The sequence below is a fragment of the Mobula hypostoma genome, chromosome 15 (genome assembly GCF_963921235.1).
Source record: "Mobula hypostoma chromosome 15, sMobHyp1.1, whole genome shotgun sequence".
Lineage (NCBI taxonomy): Eukaryota > Metazoa > Chordata > Chondrichthyes > Myliobatiformes > Myliobatidae > Mobula > Mobula hypostoma.
The window spans coordinates 71,173,875-71,197,930 of record NC_086111.1 but is presented as its reverse complement, the minus strand read 5'-3'; the positions used below and the strand labels follow the sequence as shown (position 1 = coordinate 71,197,930).

General features: G+C 42.8%; 1 protein-coding gene across 4 annotated transcripts in view; it reads left to right on the top strand.

The window, feature by feature from the left end:
- The window catches only part of LOC134357131 (MICOS complex subunit mic25-like), an 814,525-nt gene that overhangs the window by 35,732 nt on the left and 754,737 nt on the right, over window positions 1-24,056 (top strand). The window lies entirely within an intron of this gene.

Here is a 24,056-nt window from a genome sequence, read left to right as displayed (position 1 = left end):
TAATGATCTTACCCTTAAAATTGTACTGTCTCTTTACATTTGACCTTCCAAGGTGCAACACTTAATATTTGGCCAGGATAAACTCCATCTGCCATTTCTCCACCTATATCTGCAACTGATCTACAGTATATTCCTCTGTATTCTTTGCTAGTCATCTATGCTATCCACAACACCACCATTCTTATTATCATCTGCAAACTTATTAACGCACCATCTACATTTTCATCTAGGTTATTTATATACATCACAAACAGCAGAGGTCCCAGCATAGATCCCTTCGACCACCATCTTCTGCCCTCTATCAGCAAACCAGTTCTGAACAGAAGCAGGCAATTCACCATTGATCCCATGCATCTTAATCTTCTGGATGAGCCCTCCATGAGAGACCTTGTCATGCACCTTTCTAAAATCTAAGTTCTATGTTAATCAATCACCCTTGTCGCCTCATCAACGAAGTCCATCAAATTTGGAGGATAGGACTTGTCCCACACAAAGCCTTGCTGGCACTTCCTAATTAGGCTATGGTTTTACTAAATGTTCATGAATCCTATTCCGAGTAATTCTCTCCAGTAATTTCCCTACCATTGACCTAAGACTCACTAGTTTATAGTTTCCAGGAGTATCCCTAGTCCCCTTTTGGAAAAATAGAACAACATAAGCTACTTGCCAGTCTTCTGGACACCTCAACTGTGGCTAGAGAGGGCACAAAGATATTAGTTAAGACCCCACCAATCTCCTCACTTGTCTCTCTCAATAACCTGGGGTATATTTCTGCAGGCCCTGGGGGCTTGTCCACCTTAATGCTCTTTAAGGCACCCAACACAAATTCCTCCTCTACTTCAAAATGCCCTAGCGTATTAATTCACTTGGCGTTAACGTCCCTGTCGTCCATATCCTTCTCCTTGATAAACAGTGATGTAAAGTACTCAATACGGACCACATCCTTTGTATCCAAGCAAATATTCTTCCCTTTATCGTTGTGTGGTCATACACTGTTCCTAGTATATATGTGTAGAAAGCTTTGGGATTCTCTTTCATCTTACTTGTCAAGGACTTTTCGTAGCACCTCCTGGCTTGCATTCTTCAAAATCCTCAAGGGCTCTGTTTGATTCTAACTTCCTGAGCTTTATATACTTCCATACTTTATATACTTTTCCCCCTTCTTCTTGAGTGAATTCATCATCTCTCTCAACATCCAAGGTTCTCTTACCTTGCCATCTTTGTCCTTCTTTCTGACTGGAACATATCTGTCCTGCAGCTGGTCCTTGCATACCCTCCAGGTGTCGGGTGCGGACTTGCGCAAAAACAGTTCCCAATTGAATTCTCCCTAGTTTCTACCAAATGCTCTTGTAAATTGCCCTGCTCCAATTAATACTGTCCTGCAAAGTCCATATTTATCCTTATCTATAGCTATCTTAAAACTTAAGGAGTTGTGGTCACTGTTCCCTGACTGCTCACCCACTGAAACGTTGGTCACCTGGCCAGGCTCATTAACCAACACTAGGTCCAGTACAGCCTCTGCTCTTGTTGGACGATCTACATATTGAATTAAAAAATCCTCTTGGATGCCCCCAACAAATTCTGCCCCATCTAAACCTCTTGCATTCAGAAGATTCCAGTTCATATTAGGGAAGTTAAAGATCCCCCTTGACAACAACTTGAAGCTTTCAACCCTCTTGACCTCAGCTTCTTCATTGTAAATGAAGGGTTGTTAAAATCCAGGTTAAATTTTGTTGTGTTTAAGTGTCAGGGTCTGTATTTTCAGTCTTTCTTATATTTTTTGTTGTGATAGTGGTAAGGATAGTCTGGGTAATTATGGACCAGTGAGCCTTGCGTCTGTGGTGGTAAAGCTGTTGGAAAAGATTCTCAGAGATGGGATCTATGGGCATTTAGAGAATCATGAACTGATCAGGAACAGTCAGCATGGCTTTGCGAAGGGCAGATCGTGTCTAACAAGCCTGATAGAGTTCTTTGAGGAGGTGACTAGGTATATAGATGAGGGTAGTGAAGTGGATGTGATCTACATGGATTTTAGTAAGGCATTTGACAAGGTTCCTCACGGTAGGCTTATTCAGAAAGTCAGAAGGCATGGGATCCAGGGAGTTTGGCCAGGTGGATTCAGAATTGGCTTGCCTGGCCTGCAGAAGGCAGAGGGCCGTGTTGGAGGGAGTACATTCGGATTGGAGGGTTGTGACTAGTGGTGTCCCACAAGGATCGGTTCTGGGACCTCTACTTTTCGTGATTTTTATTAACGACCTGGATGTGGGGGTAGAAGGGTGGGTTGGCAAGTTTGCAGATGACATAAAGGTTGGTTGTGTTGTAGATAGTGTAGAGCATTGTTGAAGTTGGCAGAGACACATTGATAGGATGCAGAAGTGGGCTGAGAAGTGGCAGATGGAGTTCAACCTGGAGAAGTGTGAGGTGGTACACTTTGGAAGGACAAACTCCAAGGCAGAGTACAAAGTAAATGGCAGGATACTTGGTAGTGTGGAGGAGCAGAGGGATCTGGGGATACATATCCACAGATCCCTGAAAGTTGCCTCACAGGTAGATAGGGTAGTTAAGAAAGCTTATGGGGTGTTAGTTTTCATAAGTCGAGGGATAGAGTTTAAGAGTCGCGAGGTAATGATGCAGCTCTTTAAAACTCTGGTTAGGCCACACTTGGAGTAGTGTGTCCAGTTCTGGGCGCCTCACTATAGGAAGCACGTGGAAGCATTGGAAATGGTACAGAGGAGATTTACCAGGATGCTGCCTGGTTTAGAGAGTGTGGATTATGATCAGAGATTAAGGGAGCTATGGCTTTACTCTTTGGAGAGGAGGAGGATGAGAGGAGACATGATAGAGGGGTACAAGATAATAAGAGAAATAGATAGAGTGGATAGCCAACACCTCTTCCCCAGGGCACCACTGCTCAATACAAGAAGACATGGCTTTAAGGTAAGGGGTGGGAAGTTCAAGGGGGATATTAGAGGAAGGTTTTTTACTCAGAGAGTGGTTGGTGCGTGGAATACACTGCCTGAGTCAGTGGTGGAGGCAGATACACTAGTGAAATGTAAGAGACTACTAGACAGGTATATGGAGGCATTTAAGGTGGGGGGTTATATGGGAGGCAGGGTTTGAGGGTTGGCACAACATTGTGGGCTGAAGGGCCTGTACTGTGCTGTACTTTCCTATGTTCTGTGTTCTAATTTGGCAGTTTAATTTAGCAGTTGGCAGTTTAATAGTAATAACTTGCATTGGTATAGCAACAATAATGCCTATGTGGTAAAGGTTTACAGCAGGATTGGCTCTTCCGTCACTGATCACCATAGTATAGACACAGGCTGCTCTGGGAATCAGCACACTGCTGCTCTATATCCCCACTCCTCTGGTGGTGCTCCCACTCCAGCAGTCAGAATTGCTGGTGCAGTAGCAGAGCCATGAACACAGCAGGTTCTGAAGTGACGTAAAGAAATGCCCTATCAGCACGCAGCATGCAGCAGGCCTTCTCACCTCTGCTGTTCACTCCAACCAAGGATGGAGGAGAAGTTCCATGTTATGTTTGTTGTTAATAATGACAAGCAGCGTGTGTTTATGTTAGAACATCTTATTACTGAACTGCAGCTCAACCCAGTGTGTGCACAATCAGGTCAGCATTGTAGCTTCTGGTTTTGGGTGCAGCCCTCATATTGCCCTCTGGGAAATGAAGTTCTTAATTTTATTTATTTATTTATATATATTTATGTATCTTCCCCCTTGAAAGTGGGAAAAAAAACACAATGCTATGTAACACACACACACACACACACACACACAAAATGCTGGAGGAATTCAGCAGGCTAGGCAGCATATGTGGAATAGAGTAAACAGCTGAAGTTTTAGGCCAAGACCATTCATCATGACTGGATTAAAAAAAGTAAGAAGTCCGAGTAATACGGGGGGGGGGGGAGGGGAGGAAGAAGTACAAGGAATAGGTAATTGGTGAAATCGGGAGAGGGGAGGGGGTGAAGTAAAGAGCTGGGAAGTTGTTTGGTGAAAGAGATAAAGAGCTGGAGGAGGGGGAATGTGGTAGCATAGGAGATGGCCGTGGAAGAAAGGAAGAGGAGGAGCACCAGATGAAGGTGATAGACAGATAAGGAGCTAAGGTGAGAGAGGGAAATGGGAATGGTGAAGGAAAGGGAGCGGGGAACAGTTACTGGAAGTTAGAGCAATTGGTGTTCATGCCATCAGGTTGGAGGCTATCCAGTTGGAGTATCAGGTGTTCCTCCTCCAACCTGAGTGTGGCTGCATCACAGCAGTAGAGGAGGCTGTGGACTGGCATGTCCAAATGTGGAGTGTCACCTCACCTAGAAGAGCTGTTTGGGACCCTGAATGGTAGACACAATACTACATCCTCATAATTACCTGCAAGGAACAATAATCCTGTCCAACAAAGATCTACGTTCCGTAGCTAGTCTCTTTTCTTTAATTTTCAACTGTCAGGATTCTGGGATACAATTTGTACTGTAATATTTTAATTTGAATTGTCTACAGTTGAATAGATTTTGAAGGAGGAAGATATGGTATTCACACAGTACTTTTTACACCTTTATGTGTGTATAAGTGGGGGAGGTGTGAGGGTGGGTAAGAGGCTTGTTTTGCTGTTGTTGTCCTGCCAAATATGGTCGTTATGCTGTGTTTGTGCTGGATTGTGTGGTGACACATGTGGGCTGGCCCCAGCACATCCTTAATAATAATAACAGACAGGATTCAGCTCTCTACACAAACATATGCAATTCTGATACGATATACACCAGCAAACTTAAGTGAGACCACAACCCAGAAAAATGAAGACATTATTACTATTGAAGAAAAAGTAAGCCAATGGAAGAGCATGACACTCCGTGCAAGACATCCCCGCGATAACGAGACGGGGGTGTGAAGTGGGAGGTGGATAGATGCGAGAAGAACAATCCAAGCCTGAACAAGGAGAAGACAAAGGAAATCATTGCAGACTTCCACCACCCCCCCCTTTGCGAATACATGGCCTCTCTATAGAGAGAGTTAAATGCAGGAGTATCTGTAAATTCACTTCACAGATAATCTCACCTGGTCACTTAATATAATCTCCCTGAGCAAGAAGGTACAGCAGCGCCTGTATTTCCTAAGAAGCAGGAGGCAAGCAAGGCTTCCCACCTGCCCTCCCCACCCACATCTTAATTGCATTTTACAGGAGCTCCATTGAGAGCATCTTGACAAGTTGCATCTTCATCTGGTGTGGGAGCAGTCAAGCATTGGACCTGAAGTCCCTGCAAAAGACTGTGAGAACAGCTGAGAGGATCATAGGGTTCTCCCTACCACCCATTGGGGACATTTATGAGGAGTGATTCATATGCAGGTCCCTTAGTATAATTAAGGATCCCAGCCGTCCATCCAGAATCCTCTATGACTTTCTACCATCAGACTACAATACATAAAAACAAGAATGGTTAGATTGAGGCTACGTCCACACTACGCTGGATAATTTTGAAAACGCCGGTTTCGAGTAAAAACGACAGGCGTCCACACTAAGCGATTTTCAAAATATCTCAGTCCACCTTAGGCGGATATTTGGGCGAATCTCCTCCTACTGGCCATGCGCAGGACACACAGAAAACAAGCGAAGAGGAAATGATATACTTCGTGCGCATTTGTCCAGTTACAGAGTAGAAAAACTTTAAAGGAATTGCTCTTGGCTCTCACACAGGAGGACTTAAAACTTAAAAAAAACAAATACTGGAGTGTATGGAGGCAACCGACAGGGAGTTCACGGACAGTATGACCCAGCTGACGACGAACATTGAAAAACTAACTCTGTTACATTAATAAAGCACTTTGTTAAATGTATAAAACGTCTGCATCAGCGTTATCTTGTATTTCCAATACAATGTTACATTAGGCTGTTACACATCTATTGTCAGAGAAGTACTTGCATAAATAGGTAAACCACCTTCATACAAGCAAGGACAGAAAACAGGGCGAAGTGAGTATACTTATTTATTCAGTAAGCTATGGGTCAACTGGCTTCAGTCTTGTCCGTCTGTTCTGAAATTGTTAGGTGATGGCGTTCAAGAAAACAACAAATATCTGTTCCGGCACGTCATGACAGAGTTTTTAAATAGTCAAAAAAGCTCACTTTACAATTTAACTCTCACGCCGTTCACACTGACTGCGCGTTATAACAGCTTGCGCAGTACCAAACAGAAGCAGAAAAAAGCATTGTTGCTGTGTTGTCATGACAGCGTTTTAAAATCTCTCCGGTTACCCCGTACACACTACGCCGGATATTAAGTGTTTTCAGATTTATTCACTCTGGAAAGTGTTTTCGAAAATCTCCGTTTTCGGGGGCTGAAAATGTGTGGACGGGAGGGCAAAATGAAGAGAAAAAGCTTCGTTTTCAAAATTATCCGGCATAGTGTGGAGGTACCCTGAGAAACAGTTCCTTCCCCCAGGCCGTTAGACTTCTGAACTCCCAGCCGCATCGTATTCGAAGTGCCACTGGTTAATCTGTTCCATGCATTAGAATATTTAATATTAATGCACTTTAGTTTGTTATTTATGTGTGATTCATCTGTAGATTTTTTCCTCACCTATGTTAAGTGTGTTACTGATGTGTATTACACCCTGGTCCGAAGAAACATTGTTTTGTTTCTGTATATATTATATACATGTACGTAGTTAAATGACAATAAATATCACTTGACCTGTGATGAGAATACACATAAAATTAAGATGTTTGCTGGCCTGGGTTAGCATCAGTGACATCAGCAAGTGGTCTGCCACCTGCCCTCAGGGGAAGGAGAGATAAGGAACAATGGAGCAGCGTCTGGAGATGTGTAATGAAGGGACGTGGGAGAGAGAGAGCTGTCTGGAGCGGCTCCCCCTTTGAACCCTGAACTGTTTGAAGTGATGGACAGGCGATACCCCAGCAGGGGGATAAAAAGGGACAGGTTCGCTAAGGCAGGACACACGCCACCCGAGGTAACGAGACCCTGGAAGCGGTACGCTTCTCTCGAGTCGGTGGGAAGTATCAGACAACGGCCAGGGTGGAAAGGTACGATCAGCGGGAACCCGGTGTGTGTCCGCCCTTGCCTGGGTGCCGGGTTCACTGCAGAGGATCGACCGCATCTGGAGGAGGGGTCACAGTCGGTGACCTCAGGTGACATCACCAAGGACCTGCCCAAAATCGCCGATCTGTGAGTAAAGCCGTGTCTGAATGATCAGTTGTTCCTGTTCTCTCTCTCTCTCTCTTCCCCCACGTTGTCCATCGCCATGGCAACGATTACTGCGAACTGAACTACTAAACTTTGAGTCACTTTGAAATTTGGTCATTTACCCCTAGACAACGATAGAGCTTGATTGATGCTGTTATCTTAATTCTGTGCACAAGTGTGTTTATCATTGCTAAACTGTTGCATTTATTATCCTTTCGATTACTGTGTTGCTTGTTTCTTTAATAAAACTTCCTGAGTTCTAGTACTCCAGACTCCAACTGAGTGATCCATTTCTGCTGGTTTGGCAACCCAGTTACGGGGTACGTAACATAAGTGGGGGCTCGTCCGGGATCTTGAACGCTAAATTTGGGACGGAGTAAATTGATTGGGTTAAAATTCCCGAAAGAAAGAAAAGACAAACAGTAGAAATGGAGGCTGAGGAATTTATAAAGGCGCCGACCTTGGAGGCATTAGAGGATGCCAGGAAATCAGAATTGATAGCTGTGGCCAAACGGTTGAATCTTGCTAAGGTGAAGTCGACAATGAGGAGAGAGGAGATACACAGAGCTATTGTAGAGCACTATGTATCTAAAGGTGTGTTTCCCCAAGGTGAGCTGGGGGTGGTGTCTATTGAAAAACCTGCTGGAGACGCGGTACAGGTACAGCTTGAAAAACTGAGACTCGAGCACGAGTTCCGGGTACGGCAGTGAGAACACGAAGAGAAGGAGAGAGAGTTGGAAAGGCAAGAGAGAGAAAGACAGTTAGAGAGAGAGGAGAAAGAGAGGCAATGGGAGCGAGAAGAGAGAGGGAAACAGAGGGAAAGGGAATTTGAGCTGGAGAAGTTAAGGATAAGGGCCGAGCAGGGGCTCGTGCCGAACCAAGGTGGAGGGTTCCGGGCGACCCAAGAGGTTAGGCTGGTTCCCCCATTTGACGATACCGACGTGGATCGGTACTTCCTCCACTTCGAAAAAGTGGCTATAAGTCAGGAATGGCCGAGGGATAAGTGGGTTGTTTTACTTCAGAGTGTACTGAAAGGGAAAGCCCAAGAAGCTTACTCCACTTTATCCGCGGAAGATGCCCAGAGGTATGAGGTGGTGAAAGAGGCCATCCTCAGGATCTATGAGTTGGTCCCGGAGGCATACCGGCAGAGGTTCCGGAATGCGAGGAAGCAGTGGGACCGCACGTATTTGGAGTTTGCCCGTGAGATGCAGACATATTGTGAGCGTTGGTGCGCCTTGAAGGGGGTAGAGGGGGATTATGACAGACTGCTACAACTGATCCTGATTGAGCAGTTTAAAGGTTGTGTCCCCGAGGGTATGAGACCCTACCTAGATGAGAAAGAGGCAGCCACGTTAGCCGCAACTGCTAAGTTAGCGGATGAGTATGCGTTGACGCATAAAATGAAGTTTGCCCCGAGTAAAGGCTACCAGAAGGGTAGTCAGGACGGCGGGGAGAGTCCGCCGGAAAAGTCAGAAAGTAAGCCGGGGACTAGTGAAAAGGATAAGGTAGACCGGGAGCAGTCTGGTAGGAAGTCTCCTGGGGTCGTCTGTTATAATTGTGGGAAAGTCGGACATTTTGCCCCAAAGAAGGAGACGGGAAAAGGAAAAGCGGAAATTTTGAATGGCTGTATCGAGCTGTTAAGCGAACCGCTAGGGAAGGACAGGTCTGAAAAAGTCCAGGAAGGGCGCAAGAGGTTTGTCTCGGCCGGACTGGTGTCAGTGAAGGAGAGGTTAAAACCAGTTCCAGTGCGGATCTGGAGAGACACGGGAGCGTGTCAGTCACTAATACTGAAGAGTGTATTAGAGTTTAGCTCAGAGACCCAGACTGGGGAGGTAGAGGTCAAAGGTGTTGGGGAAGGGACAGAGTCAGTCCCTTTGCACCAGATACACTTACAGAGCAACCTGGTCTCTGGACTAGTCACGATCGGGGTGAGGTCCGAATTACCGATGAAAGACGTGGAAGTCTTGCTCGGTAATGACATCGCCGGAGGAATCGTGTTCCCAGTCGTGAGATTGACAGGTCAGCCTGCCAGCATTGAGGCCCCGCCCATGGACTCACAGGTTCATCACGGGCCCGCGATAGTGAATTTAGCTGAAACATTTCTGCCAACCTTGTATGAGACGGGGTGTAGTGAGACAAGTGGTAGTGAGGGAGCTGGGACGGACGTAGCAGTAGCCAGGAAAGAATTTGTGCAGACGCAGGAGCGAGACGAGGGGCTGATGGTTTTTGCAGAGACGGCTCTCTCTGACACAGCTTTAACAAGGGAACTAGTAGACTATTGTGTGGAGAAGGAAGTGCTAAGGAAAAAAGGGAAATCAAGTACAGTACCCGCAGATGAGGAATGGGGGGTGGTGCAAAAGAGTTATGGGGATGAGGTTTTTAACATGGCCCACGAGGTACCCCCCGGTGGACATTTTGCGGTGCTGGAGGAAACAGTTGGTGGAATCATGAAAGAGATTTACCGGCTGCCCAGGGGGAAAAATGTTATTGATCATGACCGACGCGAACTGAGACGGTCACCGGCTTTTGATATGCTAACAAACCTAGTCGGTGTTAGCGTGGAAATCAATGAAGCTAGGGGCCCCCTGATAAGAGGAAAAAACCATTTTGAAAAGGTTAGGATGGGATCGATCAGATGGGAGAAGGCTATTGTTTTGGCCAGGTCTACTGATAAGGTCTCTCCCTTAATCCCCGAACAAAGCGAATCTTTAGAAGAAGTAATTAAACGACTCACACCCGTGTGTTTGATTGTCCCGAGGCAATGCAAAGAACTGGGACGTTGGGTGATTGTTTTGTACAATAGGTTAGCCTAGTAAACAACACTTATATTTAATGAGTAATTCAGTGACTAAAGGGCTGATGAACACAGAGGTGTGTATTGGCAATTTAATACGGCTGTCTGAAGCCAGTTTGATAGTGAACCTTGAAAAAAATGAATGCGGCCACACGAGGGTCACTTACCTGGGAATTGTGACACAGGGGCAGCTGGCAGTGATGCAAGCTACAGTGCAGGCTATCGCTGACCTCCCAACCCCGACAGACAAGAGGACCCTCAGAAGGCTCTTGGAGATGGTGGGGTACTGCAGGAAGTTTTGCAATAACTCTGCGGTCAATACCCGTCCCCCTCCTGCTAAGCCCTTGCGAGAGAAAACTGAGTCGGAATGGGACGACCCTTGTTATTGTGGTCCGGGACAAAACCAAATGAGAGGTTACATTGGTCGCAATTCATCAGTGTTTTTGGCCACTATGAAGTTTGCTGAGTCGGAGCCTGGTCTAAGGGATTATTAATAACACGTGTAAAAGGAACAGAAAATGTGATGACTGTCTGTCAAGGTGTTGACAGCTTCAAACTCGCTGTGTTAGCCAAATAGCTGATAAAGATGTATATTTGTGTGTGTATCAAATAATGTATTCATGTTTGTAATTTATACCTCCTGGTAAAAATCCTTAAAGGGGGGAAGGGTGACGAGAATACACATAAAATTAAGATGTTTGCTGGCCTGGGTTAGCATCAGTGACATCAGCAAGTGGTCTGCCACCTGCCCTCAGGGGAAGGAGAGATAAGGAACAATGGAGCAGCGTCTGGAGATGTGTAATGAAGGGACGTGGGAGAGAGAGAGCTGTCTGGAGCGGCTCCCCCTTTGAACCCTGAACTGTTTGAAGTGATGGACAGGCGATACCCCAGCAGGGGGATAAAAAGGGACAGGTTCGCTAAGGCAGGACACACGCCACCCGAGGTAACGAGACCCTGGAAGCGGTACGCTTGTGACTTGATCTGAGCAGACGAGATGTCGACAAGGAAGCATCGAATGCCTGGCTCAGAGTTGGAGACTTCTTCCCAGAAACAGAAGGGTTTCTTGTGGCAATGCAGGACCAGGTAGTTAACACACAAAAAAAAGATCATAAATACATAATAAAAGATCAACAAACTCAAGGTGATAAATGTAGAAAAGGCTGAGAAAAACCAGAAACAATCCAACACATCACAGGATCCTGTAGCAGTTTAACACATATACAGGCACAATCTAGAGGCAAACATCATTCATCAAAATCTTGCTTTAAAATACAAACTCATAAATGAAATCACACCTTACTATAAATACAAGCCTGATCCAGTTTTAGAGTCAGTATACCACAAATTATATTATGACTGATCAGTTATTACAGATAGGACAATCCATAATAACCCCTGGATATGATAATACAGGATAAACAAGCAAGAACAACTGATTTAACAGATATAGCCATTCCAAACACACACAACTTGCAGAAATCAATAAATGAAAAACATCAGAAATGTGCTGAATTAGAAGCGGAAATTGAAAGACTTTGGAACATAAACAAGGTATATATTGTCCCAATAGTAATAGCTGGTATCATTCCAAAGTCACTACACAATAGCATTAAACACTTAGGGCTACACAGTAATATCTATGTAAATTTTCAGAAAGCTGAGAAAAATAATAATAACTATATAGCACCTTTCATACACCAAGATGCAGGCTCAAAATACTTTACATAGATTGTAAAGATAAATCAATATAGTCATAGAAATATGAGACAAAATTAAAAATCATAAGACAATATATTGAATAAAATGTAATTGAATATACCATTGTATAAATATAATCAACATCAGCAGTCATTAAGTAATCATATAAGTAGGCCAACCTAGAAATGTAGGTTTTCAGAAGTGTTTTGTCATTGCTGCCTGTGTTCTGCCAAGTATGGTGGGCATGCTATCTTGGTGCCAGAATGTGTGGCGACACTTGCTGCCTGGTGTGGGAAGGCTACGGCACAGGATTGAAATAAGTTGCAGAGGGTTATAAACTTAGTCAGCTCCATCATGGATACTAACCTCTTGTATATATGATGTATATATGTATGTGTGTGTGTGTGTGTGTGTATATATATATGTAAGGGGTTTCTTCTTTTATGTTACTGTGTATGTTAATCAAAATGGCTTCTTTGTTATGTTAAATGCTGATAAAGTCTCTAGCTAGCAGTTTGCTTGGGTTATATTATTGATAATAGAGCAAATGAACCAATGGGTGTCCATGTTATTCTTTCTTGGGGTGAGATGCTGTCTCATATGGCTGGGAACCAGGGGTTTCTGGCGGGGAGTTGGAGGAGAGACCGTGAGGACGACGGACGTACTGGGAGTACTCTGGTTGATCACTTTGGGTGGTCCCGGGCTGCGAGTCGAAAGGGTCAGAATGGATCGCAGAGGGAAGAAAGGAGGTCCGAGCTCCAACGTGTGCACGAAGAAATTGAACTTTGATAAGTCTGGCGCCTTTCCCATTCCTTTTTGTGTTGTACCTCTATTAATCTCATAGACTTAGTAATATCTATAGATATATTATTGATAATAGAGCAAATGAACCATTGGGTGTCCATGTTATTCTTTCTTGGGGTCGGATCTCCTTTCTTCCCTCTGCCAGAGACTCATTCCACCGAGATGCAACACAGAGCGTCATAGGAAGTCATTCCCGCCTGTGGCCATCAAACTTTACAACTCCTCCCTTGGAGGGTCAGACACCCTGAGCCAATAGGCTGGTCCTGGACTTATTTCATAATTTGCTGGCATAATTTACATATTACTATTTAACTATTTATGGTTCTATTACTATTTATTATTTATGGTGCAACTGTAACAAAAACCAATTTCCCCTGGGATCAATAAAGTATGACTATGACTAAAGTGTAATTGGTAAAATGTGCAGTGTGTGCTGGCTGATGATCGATGTTTGAAGTGGAATCAGGTGGCAGTTGTACAGCAACCAACGTAACCCGGGAGACAAGGTGAGTGGCGGACGCGGTTTCCCCGAGATAAATACCAGCCAATATAGCTAAGCGTTACATATACAAACGTTTGTATATATAAAAATGGCAGTACTTCGTAACACCCCCTTTGGCAAGTATCACAGCTTGTAAATGCTTTCTGTAGCCAGCTAAGAGTCTTTCAATTTTTGTTTGGAGGATTTTCACCCATTCTTCCTAGCAAAAGGCTTCCAGTTCTGTGAGATTCTTGGGCTGTCTTGCATGCAGTGCTGTTTTGAGGTCTGTCCATAGATTCTCGATGGATGTTTAGGCCAGGGGACTGTGAGGGCCATGGTAAAACCTTCAGCTTGCGCCTCTTGAAGTAGTCCATTGTGGATTTTGAGGTGTGTTTAGGTTCATTATCCTGTTATAGAAGCCATCCTCTTTTCATCTTCAGCTTTTTTACAGACAGTGTGATGTTTGCTTCCAGAATTTGCTGGTATTTAATTGAATTCATTCTCCTGAAGACAGGTGGCAGATCAACTGGTGATTCCACTGGTGATAGCACAGGACAGTTAACATCTTAGTCCATTTGTACTTTCAATTCCCTCTACTAGTAAATGTTCCCCATGCCACTGGCTGCAACACAAGCTCAAAACATGATCAATCCACCCCTGTGCTTAACAGTTGGAGAGGTGTTCTTTTCATGAAATTCTGCACCCTTTTTTCTCCAAACATACCTTTGCTCATTGTGGCCGGAAAGTTCTATTTTAACTTCATCAGTCTATAGGACTTGTTTCCAAAATGCATCAGACTTGTTTAGATGTTCCTTTGAACCCTTTGAATAGAACTTTTGAATATACACACACACACACACACACACACACACACACACACACACACACACACACACATACACTAACTGCAATTCACAGATTTTTTGTATTATAGTGTATTGCAATGCACTGCTGCCGCAAAGACAGCAAATTTCACAACATATGCCAGTGGTATTAAACCTGATTTTGATTCTGATTCTGAAATGTTCCACAGCACTAGTCTGGCATATCTCATTTGGTAGAGTATTCTCGACTTTTGGTGCATAAGAACAAAGAAGCCGCCTCACCAGTTCTTATCTGGTTGGCTCTAGTTACACCAAGCAAACCAGTGTTTGTGGATCTAAGTTTACAATTAGGATGTAAGGGGATAGACACTCCAAAATATACAGGGGAGCTAGATTATTCAGAACCTTATAAACAATTACGAGTATTTTAAAATGTAACCTAAAGGACTCAGGCAGCCGGTGTAATGATGCCAAAAACCAGTGAAATGTGCTCAGATTTTCTTTCGATCTGTCGGGCTGAGACCCTTCATCAGTCCCGATGAAGGGTCTTGGCCCAAAATGTTGACTGTTTTTCCCTCTCTGTAGATGCTGCTTGACCTGCTGAGTTCCTCTAGCATTTTATGTGTGTTGCTTTGGATTTCCAACAATTGCATTTTTTTCGTGTTTATGATTTTCTTCTTTTGGTTAAGATCCTTGCTGCTGCATTTTGAACAAGCTGCAACCGATTTGTATCTTTCTTAGGCAGTCCTGAAAAGAAGGTATTACAGTAGTCTGAACAGCTGAAAACAAAAACATGTATCAATTTTTCTGTATTGTGAGATGTTATAAGAAATCGAACTCTTGCAATGTTCTTTAAATGAAAGAACGCAGTACTATGATTAATATGCCATTTGAAACTTGCTCAATAATAATCAATAATAATGCCTAAATTCTTTACTTCTGGCTTGATTTGTAAAACCAGATGATCAAGTTTATTTCGAAGGTTCTCACTTTTTTTTAATCTTTTGGTGTGGTTGTTGAAACAACATATTTCACTGTACATTTTGCTGCACAAGTGATAAGTAATGGTATCCGGATATGAATCCGGGTGATCAAGACAGGAAAAGTGAAAGAAGATTAGAAAGGATGATTAAAAGCTTGGCAATAAATAAGTCGGTGAAGAAAGATTGTGAGATGCTTGCCGTTATTTGCCGACGCAGAATATAACAGCGTGATGGTTATGGAACTGTACGCAAATCTAGCCATCTGCACTGGCGAAGACAAGAGAGTGTTGCAAGGGATGGAATGTTTCAATTCTGAGGAAGGATAAGGATGGTACGTTATCATAGCGGTTAGTGTAATGCTATTACAGCGCCAGTGACCCCTGTTCAATTACACCGCTCTCTGTAAGGAGTTTGTATGTCCTCCCCGTGACCACGTTTCCTCTGGGTGATCCAGTTTCATAGTCATAGTCATTCTTTATTGATCCCGAGGGAAATTGGTTTTCATTACACATACTCCCACATTCATTCATTCATTCCTCCCACATACTAAGGATTTACATGTTAGTTGGTACAACATCAGGACCGAAGCGCCTATACTGTGCTGTACTGCTCTATGTTCTTTGATTCTAGTAATCAAACTAACTCTTTCAGCTAATGCACTTCTAAAAGAGGGAAAATTGGTCAAGGTGATGCTGGCAGCAAAATCGGAGACAGTTAGGGAATGCAAATTAAAGATTACGTTTATTTACACATGTACATCAAAACATCCAGTGAAATGTGTCGTTTGCATCGACAACCAGCACAGTCCAAGGATGTGCCGCACTTCCGGCACTAACATGTTATGTATGTATGTATTTATTGATTGATTGATTGATTGAGATACAGCATGGAGTAGGCCCTTCTGGCCATGAGCACAGCAATGCCTGATTTACTGCTAGCTTAATCACGTGACAGTTTACGGTGAACAATTAACCTACCAACCAGTACATCTTTGGACTGTGGGAGGAAACCAGAGCACACAGAGGAAACATACGAGGTCGTGGGGAGAACATATAAACTCCTCACAAACAGGGCTGTGGACTGAATCCCAATTTCTGGCTCTGTAAAGTGTTACACTAGCCACTACCCTATCATGCCATGCTAAAGGTGATACCTTTATTGGTAGAAGTTTTGAGTTTGCAAACCACCGAGGGTCAAAGTTGGTTAGGTTAATGCAAGCATGGAAATTTCTTATGATTCCTGGTTCAATCATTGCATTTTGTTGACTGAGGCAGCAGAATTGACATCTTCATCTCTGTGGTTAGGTGTGCAAATGCCAATGAAAAGTGCCTGTGGAATGCCCCAACAGATATCATAACTGTGGGACTGAAAGGCTTTCCTGTAATAGTCTTTGTAGTTGAATAGGCTGCCGGTACTCTCTTCCAAGAATCACATGATGAGTGTCTGGTACACCTTTTGCCTGTAACTGAGAGAAGAGAAATGTAATGGAAAAGTTTGTTTTTTAAGTAAATGTTTCTGTATAGTAGCGAGACCCAAAGTGACTGCTCTCACTTAATCATGTGTAGTTATTTAATTTCACTGCTGACTACCTCCAACTTTGATTTTATAACACTGTCCGCTCCTTTGCCCCTTGAGGGCTGCAACTAAACCCTTAGTAGAAACAAGGTTTTAAAAAATCAAATATGTACTTACTTTCATTTTATTTGTTATTCCTTAATACATACCTCTTAGCAATTTAATTCTCATGTTTCCTTGTATTAATAATGTGCAGTGAACAGAAGAAGCTTGCCAGAGAAATGGAATCTGAGGACCTTATCCCACCAAAGAAAACAAATTCTATTTTTCTAAAGATTTTATTTGCTTTTTTAACCTCCAGGAACAGAGAACTTGCAAGTCAGGGGATCAGAACCAGAATCAAGTGTAATATCACTGACATATGTCATGAAATGTGTTGTTTTTCAACAGCAGTACAGTGCAATACATTTAGAAAACTACAAATTATAATAAGAAATATAAATATAGAAGTAAATTTGTTATGTAGTGCAAAAAAAGAGCAAAAATACTTAGGTAATATCCATGGATTGGTTTTTAGTTTATTTAGAACTCTTAAGAGCAGAGGGGAAGAAGCTGCTGCTAAAGCATTGTGTGTGTGTGTGTGTGTGTGTGTGTGTGTGTGTGTGTGTGTGTGTGTGTGCGTGCGCGTACCTCCTCTCTGATGGTAGCAATGAGAAGAGGACATGTCCTGGATGGTAGGGTCCTTGACAGATGGTACCTCTTTGAGGTATTGTCTTTTGAAGATGTCCTCGATGCTGGTGAGGCTCGTACCTATGATTGAGATGGCTGAGTTTACAACCCTCTGCAGGGCTGTGAATTGGGCTTGAAGTACACAGCAGATTTGTTAGTAGCTGTAAGAGAGATAAATGTTTCCATTGAAGAGTCTTAAGAGAATGTCAGAACTGGGGTTCTGATAGAGTGTTTCCTCCTCAATTAATTTTCTCTTTTTCACATGCTGACTAATTTCATTGTGTGTGTGTGTGTGTGTGTGTGTGTGTGTGTGTGTGTATTAGCTTCTGGTTTATAACCACTTTGGAATATACACTCAGAAGATACTGTATTCAGTACTTGCTCCACCTTATCAAGTTGTCACTGAGTGGTCTTCTGCTGCTGTAGCTCATCTACTTCAAGGTTCAATGTGTTGTCCGTTCAGAGATGCTCTTCTGCACACCACTGTTGTAACGCATGGCTATTTGAGTTATTACCACCTTCCAGTCAGCTTGAACCAGTCTGGGCATTCTCCTCTGACCTCTCTCATTTGCATGGCATTTTTACCCACAGAGCTGCTGTTCACTGCATTTTTTTTTGCACCATTCTCTGTAAACTTTAGAGCAGGCGTTCCCATTTTTTTAATGCCATGGACCAATACCATTAAGTAAGGGGTCCGTGGACCCTAGGTTGGGAACCCCTGATCTAGCAACTGTAGGGTATGAAAAATCCCAGGAGATCAGCAGTTTCTGAGAGTCTCAAACCACCAGCTATCATTCCACAGTCAAGGTCACTTAGAACCCCATTCTGATTATTGGTCTGAATATTAATTGAATTTTGACACCATATCTGTATGTTTTTATGCATTGAAATGCTGCCACATGATTGGCTGATAAGATATTTGTACTAATGAGTTAGTATATAGTTGTACCTAAAAAAAAAGTGGCCACAGAGTATATTTGGCATTGTTAGCAATAATTTGTATGGTATTGATTTTAAGGAGGGTTATTATCTTATATAGCGCCTACATGAAATGTGGTGATGTGCTTAATGTAAGCTTGACGTCACTGTAGACTTAGCATCTGTCTAATGGGACTTGTTCTTGCTTAATTTGTTCATAGCTGTTCAAAGTAAATGCTTTTCCAAATTAAAGAACCCAGTTTTGTCATGCTTTTCTTTGCAACTAATAGACCTTAGTCTAAATTTAGTCAAATGCTCTTCCTTCTGTTCTGATCTAGTGCTGCCAATGAAATTTAATTGGAAGAAGTGGACACAATAATATTCCAGACGTACTTGAAAAAAAACTTTGTTCAAGGGAGCATTTTACTCCTTAAATAGTTGACAAACTCATTATCGTTTAGATACTGTGCCATTGTGGGTAGGTTAGTACTGATTGCTATTGTCAGTGTTTCTCAAGTCTCTTGACAATAAATGACACAAGTCTTATTCATGAGGACATTTTTCTTTGCAGAGTCCTAGATCCCCCACCAAGGCAAAGATATGTCTAATTATGGTCAATATACACTTCGTGGTACTCCTGCTTAATAATGCAAATATCTATTCAGCCAATCATGTGGCAGGAACTCAATGCAAAAAAGCATGTGGACATGGTCAAGAGGTTCAGTTATTCAGACCAAGCATCAGAATGGAGAAAAAGTGTGATCTAAATGATTTTGACCGTAAACTGATTGTTGGTGCCAGATGAGGTGGTCTCATAAACTGCTGATCTCCTAGGATTTTTATGCACAACAGTCTCTAGAGTTGACAGAGAATGGTGTAAAAAAAAGGATGGAAACAAAAAAAAATACAGTGCGCAGCAGTCCTGTGGGCAAAAATGCCTTGTTATTGAAAGGGGTCAGAGGAGAATGGCCAGACTGGTTCAAGCTGACGGGAAGACAACAATAACTCAAATTACCACATGTTAGAACAGTAACGGATTTGGATTCTGATTCTGACAGAAAGGCACACACTCAGCGATTCAGGAACAGCTTCTTCCCCTCTGCCGTCCGATTCCTAAATGGACTTCGAAACTTTGGACACTACCTCAATTCTTTTAATATACAGGTTGTCTGATTTTACACATTTTTAAATGATCTATTCAATATAGGTAATTGATTTACTTGTTTATTTATTGTTATGTTTTTATTTTACTTATTTTTTTCTCTCTGCTAGATTATGTATTGCATTGAACTGCTACTGCTCAGTTAACAAATTTCACGTCACATGCTGGTGATAATAAACCTGATTCTGATTCTACTGAAGAGTATCTCTGAATGCACCACATGTCAAATTTTGAAGTGGATGGGCTACAGCAGCAGAAGACCATATCATGTTCTATTCTTGTACTTAATAAAGTGGACACTGTATATTTTCAGTCTTCAGACAAATTTCCTTATCTCTCCTCATCCATCTGTAGGGTATGATTTCTAATATAAATGAACATCGTGGTGTTGGTTTTCATGATAAATAGTAATGATTGGATTGTTTGCCTGAAGGACTCATAAGACATGCATACTTATTACTAGCCAGGGAATGGTGGATCTGTGGAATTTGTTGCAGCTGTGGAGGCCAAGTCAGTGAGTATGTTTAAGGCAGAGGTTGATGGATTCTTGATCAGTCACGGCATGAAGGGTTACGGGGAGAAGGCAGGAGAATGGGGCTAAGAGGGAAAATTGATTTGCCATGATGAAATGGTGTAGACTTGATGGGCCAAATGGTCTAATTCTGCTCCTATCTCTTAACAGTACCGCTCTGAGTTATTCTGCTATTGTCACTTTACCTATTCTTTTTCCATTATTTCAGTCTGCATTGCAAAGTTTGTCCCATTCTGCTGTTTTGTGCTTATAGTTATATTTATTACTGTGCAGACTCTTTACTCTGAAAGCTTAATGCAAACAACGAACTTCATTGCACCCTGGGGTATATGAATCTGAGTCACCCGCTAGAGTCTGCACTTACATATTTTCTCTTTACGAATTTGGGTTATGACTACGGAGATTATTTGGGTCATAGATCATCATGAAGAAATACAGGTAGTTTTATGAGAGGTGTTTTGAGATGATAACTTGATATGAATTGTGGGGTTAAAGTACGACCTTTCTTCTCCACTTGAAATTGATGTTAAAATTGTGTGGCACTAAATGAAATGCTTTCTGAACTAATGAAAGTGAATTCCAGAGGCTACAGAGTCTGGAATTTATTCTATTATTATATTATTGATAACTATTGATTAATTATTGAAAATTGATGATGGAATTATGAAATTCTTAATTTAAAAATTGGTACAAATCTGGAAACAGAGTCATGGAAAACTACAGCACAAAGCAGGCCATTCAGCTCATCCAGTCCATACTAAACAATTATTTTGCCTTGATCCATTCCACCTGCAGCTGAACGATAGCCCTCTGTACCCCTCCCATCCACGTACCTATCCAAATTTCTCTTAAATAATGACATCAAACCTGCATCCACCACTTTGCTGGCAGCTCATTTCACACTCGCACTACACTCTGAGTGAAGAAGATCCCCCTCGTTTTCCCCTTAAGCATTTCACCTTTCACCCTTAACCTATGACCTCCAGTTGTAGTCTCACCCAATCTCAGGGGAAAAAGTCTGCTTCCATCTACTCTCATCTATACCCCTCATAATTTTGTATAAATCAAAAGTTTTGGAAGTTTATTCAACAGAAGCTAGTTATCAGAGATTAATTTCATGTTGTGACCTGTCATTTATCCTTATTTCCCGCAACATCCCCTTAGAACAGAGATGAAGTGGAATTTCTTTTGCCAGTGGGTGGTGAACCTGTGGAATTCATTGCCACAGACAGATGTGGAGGCCAAATCATTGGATATATTTATTGACAGGTTTTTGATTAGTCAGGGCATCAAAGGTGACTGGGAGAAGGCAGGAGAATGGGGTTGAGAGGGATAATAAATCATCTGTGATCAAATGGCAGAGTAGACTTGATGGGCTGAATGGCTTAAATCTTCTCCTATGTCTTATGTTCTTATGGGCTTATACAATAATTAATTGTCTTTTATACCCTACTGTAACCACTGATATTTGGGTAAATCTGGCAGGCATCCTATAGAAGTAATAGGAGAGAACTTGGTGTTCTCTCCTATTAAGTTCAAAGTAAATTTTATTATCAAAGTTCATATATGTTACCATACACAACTCTGAGATTCATTTTCTTGTAAACATACTCAACAAATCTATAGAATAATAACTATAACAGAATCAATGGAAGACTGCCCAACTAAGGCTTTCAACCAGAGTGCAGAAGAATAACTGTGCAAATCAAAAAGAAAAAACAATAATAATAAATAAACAATAAATATCAAGGACCTGAGATGAAGAGTCCTTGAAGTGAGTCTATTGGTCGAGGGGACATTTCAATGATAGGGCAAGTGAAGTTAAATGAAGTTATCCCCTTTGGTTCAAGAGCCAGAATTAGAAAGCAAAGATCTTAAATCAATATTCAGTGCTAATCTTGACTTTAACACCTGCTTGGACATAGATTGATCTATTACTATGTCATATACTAAGATATAATGGAAAATGTTTCCTTTTGCATGCCACGCATAGAGATCATTTCAATACATGAGTACAACAAAGTAATACAAAGGGCAGAACAACATCACGTTGATGTCACTGCTAAGGAAGCTCCACAGAACCTTTATTTCCTTATCAGGCTAGAGAAATTTTGTTTCTTTTTGTTGGCTTTGTGGAACAATCCACGTTCCAAGCCTATTCTGGTATCTGTCCCCCACTTTTCCTTCGCTACATCGACAACTGCATTGGCGCTGCTTCCTGCACACATGCTGAGCTCGTTGACTTCATTAACTTTGTCTCCAACTTTCACCCTGCCCTCAAATTTACCTGGGGTCCATTTCCGACAGCTCCCTCCCCTTTCTTGATCTTTCTGTCTCTATCTCTGGAGACAGCTTATCTACTGATGTCTACTGTAAGCCTACGGACTCTCACAGCTACCTGGACTCTTCCCACCCTGTCTCTTGCAAAAATGCCATCCCCTTCTTGCAGTTCCTCTGTCTCCGCTGCCATCTGCTCTCAGGATGAGGCTTTTCATTCTAGGACGAAGGAGATGTCCTCCTTTTTTAAAGAAAGGGGCTTCCCTTCCTCCACCATCAACTCTGCTCTCAAATGCATCTCTCCCATTTCACGCACATCTGCTCTCGCCCTATCCTCCTGCCACCCCACTAGGAATAGGGTTCCCCTTGTCTTGCCTACCACCCCATCAGCCTCTGGGTCCAACATATAATTCTCCATAATTTCCGCCACCTTCAATGGGATCCCACCACTAAGCACATCTTTCCCTCCCCCCCCCTGCTTTCCGCAGAGATCGCTCCCTACGCGACTCCCTTGTCCATTCGTCCCCACCTCCCTCCCTCCTGGCACTTATCCTTGTAAGCGGAACAAGTGCTACACATGCCCTTACACTTCCTCCCTCATCACCATTCAGGGCCCCAGACAGTCCTTCCAGGTGAGGCGACACTTCACCTGTGAGTCGGCTGGAGTGATATACTGCGTCCGGTGCTCCCGATGCACCTTCTATTTATTGGCGAGACCTGACGCAGGCTGGGAGACCGTTTCGCTGAACACCTGTGCTCTGTCCGCCAGAGAAAGCAGGATCTCCCAGTGGCCACACATTTTAATTCCACGTCCCATTCCCATTCTGATATGTCTACCCACGGCCTCCTCTCCTGTTAAGATGAAGCCACACTCAGGTTGGAGGAACAACACCTTATATTCTGTCTGGGTAGCCTCCAACCTGATGGCATGAACATTGACTTCTCTAACTTCCGCTAATGCCCCACCTCCCCCTCGTACCTCATCCCTTATTTATTTATTTATTTATTTATTTTTCTTTTCCCCCTTTTTTCCCTCTGGGTTTTCTTCCCCCCCCCATTTCTTTCCCCCTAGGCCTCCCGTCCCATGATCCTCTCCCTTCTCCAGCCTCGTATCCCTTTTGCCAATCAACTTTCCAGCTCTTAGCTCCATCCCTCCCCCTCCTGTCTTCTCCTATCATTTTGGATCTCCCCCTCCCCCTCCCACTTTCAAATCTCTTACTATCTCTTCTTTCAGTTAGTCCTGACAAAGGGACTAGGCCCAAAACGTCAACTGTACCTCTTCCTATAGATGCTGCCTGGCCTGCTGCATTCACCAGCATTTTTTGTATGTGTTGCTTGAATTACCAGCATTTGCAGATTTCCTTGTGTTTGCGTAAAGAATTTGGGATGTCCCTGCAGACCTTTACCCATTTTTATCAGTGCACCATAGAAAGCATTCTATCTGGATGCATATTGGTTTAGTATAGCAACTGCTCTGCATATGATCGCTAGAAACTATAGGCAGTTGTGGACACAGCTTGGCATATCAGAAGATGCAGTTTGCCCTCTATGGCTGTCTCTACTTATCACTGCTTCTGTACAGCAGCTAACATTTTTTTTTAGGGATCTGGCCCAATGAGCCCATGGCAGCCAATTAATCTACTAACCTGTGCGATTTGGAATGTGAGAGAAAACCCACATGGTCACAAGGAGAATTATAGACTCTAGAGCAACAGCAGTGGGAATTGAATCCTGATTTGTGATCACTGGTGTTGTAATAACGTTATGCTAACCACTATGCAACCATGTCACCCAGCCTCCCATCCTGATCCTGTCTTTTGTTGTCTATCTGTGCTGCACTCTCTCTGTAGCTGTTACACTTTATTCTACCTTCTTATGTGCCTATGAAGGTTCTCAGTCATCCAGCTCATTGTATATCAAGCAGTGGTAAATCAAGGCAAACGTCTTCTAGACAACACAGCAGGTCCAGTTCCCTTGATTTACAACTATTTGGCTGCTTTGTTATTGTTTTAGCTTGTTTCGCCTCAGTGCGCTATGTAATGATCTGATCTGTTTGAACAGTATGCAAGACAAGCTTTGCACTGTATCTTAGTACATGTGACAATAATAAACCAATGCAATACAAGTT